The sequence below is a fragment of the Acromyrmex echinatior genome, chromosome 19, assembly GCF_024713525.1.
Source record: "Acromyrmex echinatior isolate Ae372 chromosome 19, ASM2471352v2, whole genome shotgun sequence".
Classification (NCBI taxonomy): domain Eukaryota; kingdom Metazoa; phylum Arthropoda; class Insecta; order Hymenoptera; family Formicidae; genus Acromyrmex; species Acromyrmex echinatior.
The window spans coordinates 1387476-1396987 of NC_141870.1; positions in this window are offsets into that span (position 1 = coordinate 1387476).

The following is a 9512-nucleotide window of genomic DNA, read 5'->3' on the forward strand; positions in this document are numbered from 1 at the left end:
TTCTTGTATGACGATGTTATCGGGGAAAGACCGACATGGCATTCCCATAAATATGATCTATAAAAGGGATGGTTCCGGTGAGCGGTAAGGAAATAGATCAAAACCAGGCCACTAGCGATTCTGCGAATTTACTGCATATTGGTTCGCGTCGTCGTTCGTCTTTTACGTATTTTCCTTTTTTTTTTTCGACGAGCCCTACACCCCGTGTTCAATTTCGAAACCCCTGACCGATTTGCTCATGTCGCGTCAGTCCTCAAGGTGGAAACTCAAAGGCGGATAGTTAGTCGTTGGTCAACCCCGGTAATTGCGCGTAACCATGGAAATGCCTGTTTATTTGGAGTTCCTCCGGTCACATCAGCAAACGAGGGTAAAAAGGTATACTTTCGAGGCCATGAATGCAAAGAAGGGTTGTAAAGGGTATGCCGAAAGTCAAGGATGCACTTGATGATTTCGAGAAACTCGGCCACGATCGCACAAAACCTCTGCTTTATCGTCGTAAAGAAGATAGCACATTTTTGCGCAGCATTGTGCAAAATATTAAAATATGTGCAAATATGTATAAATAAATATGTGCAAATATATAATATTTGTGGATACAAATTATCACATAATAAACTTGTACATTAATAAACATAAATAAAATTAAAATTAAAATGTTTATTGCTAAAAATTAATAAGTAAAATAATTAGAAACGATAGATAGGTTTCGAGAAAAAGGAAGAAATATATAATATATATAAGAATATACATTTACTTATATTTGAAAGCACTTTTATCATTTTTATACAAGAATAGAGAGAGAGAGAGAGAGAGAAGTGTTGATCGACGTGAGATTACTAAGAAACCCTGCACGTGCGTTGTTCATTCAGCGAATATCTGCTAGTATACGTCGATTTTTATCGAATATTTTGGAATCTACTATATTATATCGCGATTTCTCATCGTTCGAAAGCCATATGACAGTAAAAAGAAAATGTATAGTAGATGAACCAGTAAACTGAATAATAATACCGTTAGGAAACTCAATTCAACCTTTCCTTGAAATAAAAATACATCCTTATATTTTTCAAACACAACTTAAAAAACATGGTTTTCGAGTTATTATAATTATGAATAAGTTGGGTAAACATGACTCTATCAATCATCAAAAGTGAACGAACTTAACTTCATAAAAAATCGTCAAAATAACTCATAACTCAAGAAAGATGATTTTTTAAAAATTGTAGAAAATGAAAGTGACAAAAATGACATTTGATTATGTTAAGAATATTATATGTTCTTCTTGTCGATTATTTCATTAATTATAATTTTTTCATTATTCGATTAATCATAATTAAAATTTTTTGTCCAGTTGAAAAATAAATTCTTCCTTTAGGAAACTTAATTTGTTAAATTTCGTTACTTTTGATGTGAGGAAGTATATTTTCGTCGTACCTTGCGCAAATTTCGAATATCGATTAAATCATTTAATTTTATGCATACCTTTTTATTAATTTTATCTCAAGCTGTTTTGATAGGTACCGACGAGCAATGCGTGTCGCTTTGACACGCATTTACTCAGAATAATTCGAACCCTCGTTTAAGTAACCAGGTCAATGCATCGTACCATCGCGTGTGCTTTGAAGGCCATCCCTCGATTTTTCGCGAGTAACAGGTGCGACGCATTTAAAACATCTAGCAATTCTGCGTTTGAATCTCGCTTTCAAATCGTCGTCGAGATAATTTCGCGATTGGTACTATCTCAAGCATTGGTGGTTCACTCGCTCGAGAAAATCGAACGGGATAGAATTTAAGGGTTGGAATTTAAGAGGAAGGGAAAGAGAGAGAATGAGAGAGAGAGAGAGAGAGATGGATTCATGAAGGGTGAAAAAATGGAAGTGGACGAAAGGTAGGAGTGAAACAGAGGATGAGAGAGCAAGGGAGATACAGGGAGATATCGGGTGAAGCAAGCACGATGGGCAGCGGGGAGAGGGAGGTACGGCGCGGTTGCCGAAGCGTCCCCACCCGGTGGCCCATCCGCCCCTGAAAAAAGAGTTAATATTGATCCGTTTTTTTATTTGAGTCACCCCCAGGTTTTTCACCCTCGCTATTTTTTCTTTCCCCGGTCGCAAGGCTCGCCGCGGCGAGGCGCGGGTGCGACAGAGACGGAATTAGTGTTTCTATAGCAACTCTCTACCCCGTCCGCTCGTTCATTCGTTCGTTCGCTCGTTCGTTGGTTCCGTCCGTCCGTCCGTCCATCCGTCTGCTCGCTCGTCCGTACAAGTCCGAATCACCCTTCACGATCCAGAATAGATTACGAAAAAGCGCTCTAACATTCTATCATGAAGATTCTCATCAAAAAGAATAGCAATGCCCATTAGGATAAGATGCGCACGTCTTCGGAATATCCAGATGGTCGGGTTAATCGTCAGTCTTCAACTTATCTTCAATGAAAATATCTTGTCGTTGATAGTTCTTATTCTGAAATAATTGATAAATTGAAAATAAGCAGCTTCTCGCTAACTATCTCCACCAAGCATCAGGCGAAGCTCCAGTTTGACAGGATTTTACTTCGCTGTTTTAATTATACATCTCATGAAAATTGTACTTGATTGTTTTGTGATGGGATTGATTAAGAATCGTATGTGGGTAATATACCCGTATAGTTCTCCGACGCGTGTATCCCTTTGTTACACTTATATTACTAAAATATGAACACGTACGAAGAGACTTTGTCGCTCTCAATCTTTTATTTGCATGTTCTTTTGGACACACACGAGCTTTTGTGACGACGTATATGTACATGAATGTATACGTTCTCTTCCTTTCTCTCTCTCTCTCTCTCTCTCTCTCTCTTTCCGATCGAAGTGCAGGCGATATCAGGCCAGAGTTAAATTCACTCCCAAATCAGGAAATATGAAGCTCTGATCGCGCGCTCGTATATTCTCGGAAGAGGGTTACTTCGGAATACCTCTCTAGCTGTAAGTCGATGCATATTTCAGAGGTTCGGCCACGGTTTCTTCCAGAATATGCTATTGGCGTAGCGTCTTTTTTCCTCCTTCCGCCTCCTTTCTTATTCCTTTGCATTCCTTTTGACCGGATCCCTCTAATAATATCCTTTTACTAGTCCCCTGCTAGGCCGGAATCCGTTTAATGTTCGCAATAACAGGTATGCGTTAAGAGTGGATTAAGAACGATGTAAAGATAAAGACAAAGACAAAAGACCAAGATCAAATGATGCAAATGAAAACGTGATGTGTCAAAAAATGATATTTTTTTTCGCTATTTTCGATAGCTAAGAGAAATATTTGCAATCAAGAGAGGAGTTATGATTCTATGGTACATTTTTTTTTTACTATTTTTGCGCGAAAACTGAACACTGAAATAAATGTATTTTTCACGAAAATCCTCGATGAACTCGGTGGAAGCGCTCCGTTTTCATCGCACATCATCGGCACTCTTTTGAGAGAGAAGCGCTCCTTAAAGCAGCTTCGGTGCGCTTAACGTTGCACCGCGTAAGGGTTGCTCTTACGAAGGTGAGTTCTAAGGGGTTCGGTGATCTTTAGCCCGTCGATATTACCTAAGCACCGTCGGATCGTTTCGCGTTCGAATCCTTCTCTTTACGACGACAAGGCTTACTTTTATGTCTAACGGTATGACAGCCGCTACAATTTTTCGCGGTTACGTGACACGCTTAGCTAACTCGCAGTTAGTGATTAGACTTTTTTTGGATGATTTAGATTGCTATTATGAGTATGCTAGAATCGCGATGATCTTTCTTTTATATGAATACAAAAGTACTCGATCGATGGACTTGAAGACGGTCAGTTTGAAATGATCGTTGCTATCCATTAAAATTATAGACTTTCTACGATGGAAAATTTATGAAGCGAGAGAGAAACACGACGTGCATAGCGAGGTAATATGCAAGGTGTATATCAGAAACCCGCACCTTGTAACTATAGTCACTTTTTATGCTTCGTCGTATTAATTTTCTTGTCAAGATCAATTTAGAATAGCATGTGACAGGTATATGTAAATGGATTGAATATGTATATTTCTACTTTGACGTAGAAATACAACGTTCATGTTTATTGTAATCTTGGCCTTGTAGTTGACATTTAAGTGATAAAGCTTTTGTCGAAACTTTAATATGCAAAACTACGTGAATTATTGATATATCGAGTATGTGTTATTGTTTGTGTATCGATATTCGTGTTCAAAGAAAAACATGTCGACAGTGCAAGCAGTTACAACAATCGAGATGTTAACGCATCTTCCGCAGAGAAGCATTTACTTCGCATATTATTAATTCTCTTTGGAAAAATCTCCTGGATATATATTCGACTCGATCGTTTTATGTGACCCAACCACTTACGAACGAATTTATTTAATGTTCCACGTTACTTCGATAGATCTCGAAGGACTATTAACTATCTCGTGGCACCTGTCACTCGGAAAAGTGTATTTAACTGGGCATTAGCGAGATAGGATGATGAACTGATAAATGATACACATGCACACGTAAAAACAGAAAAGCAGGTGAATACTCGATTCGTTTGGAACGAAGTATCCCGCAGCGATGGTCACATCATATCGATATTATCGATTATTATTAATATATGTAGAGTTCATGCATGTAAAGTACACTTCTGATTCGCATTCGTGTGTGTTGTGTTGTGTGTGTGTGTGTGTGTGTGTGTGTGTGTGTGTGTGTGTGTGCGTGCGTGCGTGTGTGTGTATTATGTGAATCAGAAAAGGTCACTGTACACAAGATGAGAAGTAGCATAAGATCGATGGACCAACGATCATCCGACAAAAAGACGTCATATTGATTTGCATAAGATGTTCATTGGCCCAGTTTATGCTATACTTATGCAACTTATGTCATTTCATCACATGAGTTGCCCACGTCCAATTAGGGCGGAGTCACGTGACCAGTTTTCTCCAATCTCTTGTATACCTATGGAGTTTTGATGCCCAGGTCCAATCAGAGGAGACGGGTGATATAATGCAATTTGCCATTCTTTCCCTGTGAGGCTCTCTATTGGTGGCCCTAAGAGCCGCAGCACAGACTTTTACATAACACATAACGGATAGTGCCTAAGCGAATCAACTAATCAGAATTTTTCCTTTCCTTCTAATCCTTTCCTTCTAATGGAAAAGAAGAATTTGGATTGGTTGATTCCGTTATGCACTATGCATTATGTGTTATGCAAGAGTTTGTGCTGTGGCTATAACTCTATTAAACCTTTTACAATAAGCCATTAGTCAGAAGTCAGAAGTTAAAAGTGACGATGATTGGTCAATTTTTAGCTTCTGACTTCTGATTTATGACTAATGGCTTATTGTAGAAAGCCCTTATGTCTTTAAAAATTGATTGCAACGAGTGCCTCTCGTTCGCATCGGACGCTGAATGTGCCACCCCTGCTTACCTTTTGCACGGTGTAATTCGCTAACTTTATCTTTCAATAACTTAAAAAGTGTCGAATAAAATTTTCGTAGATAAAAATCGGAATTCAGTTAGGAAGTTTCAGTCAGCAACACGTCTTTACAAGGACATGGGGTTCTTCTGAATCACCTTGTATTATACAGGATGCCACACAGATTAATGCCAAACTTATACAATATGTTAATGAAGTCGGCAAGTAAAAATAATTCACATAAATTTATGCTACCATGAAAATGTTTTATTAAAAATTTATAAATATTATTTAAAGCAAATTATTTTTACAAGCAAATTGAGCGAGTTCTGAAAAAGCGTTGCTCAATTTTCGATCTTTAAAAAATGAGATTTCACTCTTCAGGATGGTTCACTCTAAATTTTTAATATAATACAAACATTCGAAGATTTTTCAATAATTATTAGTTCGATGAATGAAAGCCTGAATTCTTACAGAAAAAGAATTATCGAATATTTTTTATAACTATTGTAACAATTAATAAAATCCATGTAGAGATCAAGACTTGTCAACTGTTTTAATTCAGTAATTTCATGTAACAAATTATGGAAAACAATTCTATTCATAAATCTTTAAACGTTTATAAGGTATTTTCAACCATAAGTTTATCTGAACTTTTCTCACCTACTTGATTAAAATATTGTATAAGTTTAGCACTGATCTTTACAAACACTCTCTGTATCTGACGAATATTTATTAACAACGCGGTTATTAACAAGTATCTATCGAACGAATGCATCAATTGGAGTATTCATTAGGCTAGTAATCTTTTTGGTGATGGTGACGTAGGATTTATAAATTATCGTAAAAATGACCGTTTCCTTTCCTTCTTGAGACCATAAATACATAATAGAGGAACTGTTTTTTCGGACGGTCGCCACCTCTGTTGTTGGAAGCACCTGCCCGTCCGTGACGAAAAATTTTTCGATGTACATCGGGTTTGATGCCTAGCGATTTTAAGCAGTGGCAAAAGGATTCGCCATATGGTAGCTTATTCGGATGAACGCCGCGAGGATCGAGCAGTCGTGCCTTGAGAGCCAACGGTTCGGGGAACTGAAGACCCATTTATTTGGCGTGTGCTGTATAATTAGGACTAGGAGAACTGGCCACACGGGAGAGCTTATTGTCTATCCCTTTTTCTTCTTCTTTCCCGATCCATGTGGAAAGTTTTGGAAATATATTATACCTATGCTGGGCGCCGTGTGGTCAGCTAAATTCGAGTCTAAGCTGCACCAGTCACTGGCCGAGAGACATTTCCTCAAATACCTGAACCGTTAGAAAATACTGGGAGATACCTGTTCTAATCGACGGGAAGAGAGATAAGGAGTTGGAGGTTTATATGTTTTCGAGCGAGATAGAGGTGATACTGTATCTCTATGTATGCACTTTCGTTTATCTATTGCATTATTGGAAGAGAATTGACTTTTTCTTTGTTTCGACATACATATATCGAACATAGCATCCGTAAAACGGTAAACAATATATGTAGGCTGCTGCACAATATTTAAGGGAAAATCATGTCGTATTCTGAAGAATCGATCAACATACTTATAGTATTTCTTACTAATTTTCGTTATTCTATTGCACAACATTGATAACGTTATCTGAAATTTATTCTTGTTTGATAATACACTGAGAAAAAAATGCTGTTGATTCAATTAAAATCTATATTACAGGCTGTCACTAACGTATAAGTGATTAATTCATATATTTTTATATATTTTTTCATATATTTTTATTTTTGACATAAAAGCATAAATTATTATTTCGACAATCAAGGCCTTTATATCAATAAAAATATACATGAATTAATTACTTATATTAGTGACAGCCCGTAATACAGACTTTAATTGAATCAACAGAATTTTTTTTCAATGTAATTTTATACGGAATAAGAATAACAACAATTTTACATGTTATATCGCGATCATACATATGTTCATTGAAATCGGCGCACAGCCCACCCCCGGGTGAATCACCCCCCCGTATAATACATACGGCGAGGACGCGCCGTGCACCCCGGGATTTCATGTAATTTTGGGTTTCGTCGGGTAAACGGTATCGCGTTTCTTGGGACGCACCGACGGATTGGTGCATTGTCAACCGACAGGAGCCACCTAAGGCTCCCAGGGTGGTTGGCAGTCTCGGATCCCTTTCTTCCTCCGCGGTAGAGCACGCGCGCTTTACCTCCATAAAGGAGCTTTTTTTTCCATCAGAAAGACAAAAAAACAAGGCACGCCGAGGTAAAAGCGGAAAAGGGGGAACGCACCTCCCGCTCGCCCTGCATCCCTTGCTTTTAGGGACGCGTGGCGTGGCACACGACGCCATTATTCTTCCACTTCGTCTTCGCTCGGGATCTCAGGACGATGTCGCGAGAGAGAAAGGAAATTTACGGTGCGCTTGTTGCGATGCAGTCCGGAAAAGTTATCGTCACGTCGTCGCTACTACCTTCGTTGATGTTTAAAAAGATGAAGTTGAACTCTTGATGATATCTCGCGCAAAACGGTACAACGATGGATGTGTTGTTTACGACAGAAATTTACGAGAGATCAATGATATGATAGTGATATATCGCAAGATCATCAGAAATTAGACACGTCTAGTTATAAAAAAAAAAAAAAAACAGCACCATTGTTGCTATCAATGCAAAATCTAAACTGTTAAATTAATAATTAATAATTAAATTAATCGAACAAAATTTCTCATGTAAGTTATCTGATAGGCATTAAAATAGTCTCACCATTTGCATATTCACATTCTCATTTCCATATAAAATTTGTGTAACTCTCTTATCCACATTATAAATTTAATTAAATTAAATATAAATCGACCGTGGGATTATGCGAAAAATAACGGAGCTCGAAATAAATTAAATGCGCGAGAGATTTGCGAGAGAGCGCGCTCTAATTCCGTAAGTTTACTCTCTCATCATGAGGGATAAATTGTATCGAAATTAGACACGCACGCGCCATTACACGCGCAGAGACGATCGCAATCGAATTTGTGAATGTTTACCTATTTGTAGCGGTACTTCAGGTAGCAGCGTACAGATCTCGGGGGTCCTCGGCGTGCTTTTCCGGATCCTGACCCCGAAAACAACACTTAGTGCCATACAAGAAACGGAGCGCTGCCAGATTTCCTTGACGTGTTGGCACAGTTATTGACAATGGGGCCAATGCTGCGCGGAGTAAACTTATACACGCCTGCACCGTTGTGCAACGAGAGGAGACGGTTCCCCTTAGTCCTCTGCTCTAAATTCAGTGCCTACTTACCTTCCATTCGTTCTCCTCCTGCAAGAGCTGAAAGTTTCTATAAGTATTAAGCAAGAAAATAAATGTTAATATCGTGACTTAAGATTATTCGCATTTTGAAACGCAAAAAATGATTCCACTTCAAAGAATCTAGAGAGCACAATCAAAATTCTTGCAAATGATATATTAATAGAGAAACATCTTTTAATAAAACAATATTTGCAGTCGATAGACTTATAAAATATTTTCTATCGAAAATTAACTTTTTGTTTCGGGAGATATCATATTTATTCTGTATATTATTAATTTAAATTTGTTGTAGTCGTGATCGAAGATTATTTCGTTCTTAGTTATGCATAATTCATTTTCAGGTATATGATTATTTATTAATTGACGAAAAGAGAGTTTTCAATTAGTTCTATCGACTGTGGTTTTATTAAAAAATATTTCCATATATGGAAAATGCATGATAAAAAATTGTGGCAAAATATATTATATTAATATATACATTAATATATTATGCCACAATTTTTATTGTGCATTTTCTCGCTTCTACGTCACAATCTGAGATAAACAGAAGGCTTAATGTTAAATGCAACTATTTTACACTATTATACTATTTTGCACTTCTTGTGACCGAACAAATATCACAAGATAAATGTTATCGCAGATTATTCAGGTTTATCAGACAAAAGAATTAAAAAAAGGGATGAAAACGGAATAAAGAGTCCGGACTCGAGAGACTGCTGACCTATGAATTCGAACGATTCAGCCTGACTCGATCCGTTGCATCTGCCACGTGCCCCCATATTACAGCATA